Source organism: Nelumbo nucifera, chromosome 1, assembly GCF_055504915.1.
Source record: "Nelumbo nucifera cultivar China Antique chromosome 1, China Antique-T2T, whole genome shotgun sequence".
NCBI classification, from domain to species: Eukaryota; Viridiplantae; Streptophyta; class Magnoliopsida; order Proteales; family Nelumbonaceae; genus Nelumbo; species Nelumbo nucifera.
The window spans coordinates 120,931,673-120,933,121 of NC_142649.1; positions in this window are offsets into that span (position 1 = coordinate 120,931,673).

Below are 1,449 nucleotides of genomic sequence, written 5' to 3' on the forward strand. Positions count from 1 at the left end.
ATTTGGATCAGCAACTCCTAATGGGATTAGGAGCTTATTCCTTTAAGCTTATAAAAGGAGGAAGGGGCGAAAGCCTTTAGAAGATATTCATATTCACATCCTCTTCATAGCTGAAATCACAGAAGAGAGAATTCAGCATCACTGCGCTAAATCTCTCTTGCCGCCTCATTCCTGCCGCCGCCATATCTGCCAGTTCGATCTCCTCTTATCAGTAGGAGAGGTCAAGATTGGATCTTGATATCAGTCCTTTGTGAAATGGCTGATTAGAAGAAGTGCTCACGTGTCGTCCAGCTGATACTTGCGAAGGATCTGGTTCTTTTGAAGAACGCTACTGATTCTGCTCCATCCTACACTGCGCCATCTTCAGTGGAAGCAGTTTTTGGTTCCTTCCTTGGGCGTGAACACCTCCATTGGGAGATACTATTTCTCTGTATCAGGTATATCCCTTTTCTACTGCTTTTTTTTCAGATCTGATTCGGTTCATGGTTCAAGATTGATCTTGAAAAATATGATTTTTCTAAAATAGGGAATACGATTCCCAGTAGGATGGAGAGAAATTTTTGAAATTCACCCATTCTATTCCGCAAGATTCGGGTCTTCTCACCCTAGCAGTTGAGACAGGCCACCCCAACACTTGGCAACACACCAGTGTTAGCCTTGGTAGGATAAATCTCCCCAGACTTATCCAACGGCTGTGAATATTCTAAACTAACACGAGTCTCATTAAGTGTCCAGTTTAAGGGTCTTACACAGAAACATACCACACAACATGAATCAAACATGCACTTTATTCATTTACACTAAATGTCAAAAGTACATCAAAACTGATTGAAGCTAAGGGCATACAAAACTCTCTAACAACTCCCACTTGCACTTAGGTCCAATCTGGTACAAGCCAGAGTCCCATGCTTTCCACGTGTTTCTCAAACACTTTCTGTGTGAGTGGCTTAGTCAATGGGTCTGCCACATTATCTGCTGATGCTACCCTCTGTATTAGGACGTCCCCTCTGCCAACAATCTCCCGCAGATTATGGTACTTCCTCTTGATGTGCTTTGACTTCGAGTGGGCTCGAGGCTCCTTAGCTTGAGAGATCGCTCCATTATTGTCACACAAAAACGGGATGGGTGATGTGCTGGACGGGACCACTTCTAACTCGTGAATGAACTTTTTCATCCACACGGCATCTTTGGCAGCTTCACTTGCAGCAATATCGGCTTTGGTTGTGAAGTCTGCCATGGACCACTATTTGCTACTTTTCTAGCAAACAGCACATGATCCTATCATGAAAACATACCCAGATGTAGACTTTCTATCATCTGGATCCGACTAGAAATCAGCATCAGTATACCCCAGAATTTGTAGTGAACTACCATCGAATACTAGACAAAACTCTTTTGTTCTTTGAAAGTATTTGAGTATGTTCTTCACAGCAACCCAATGCTCCTGCC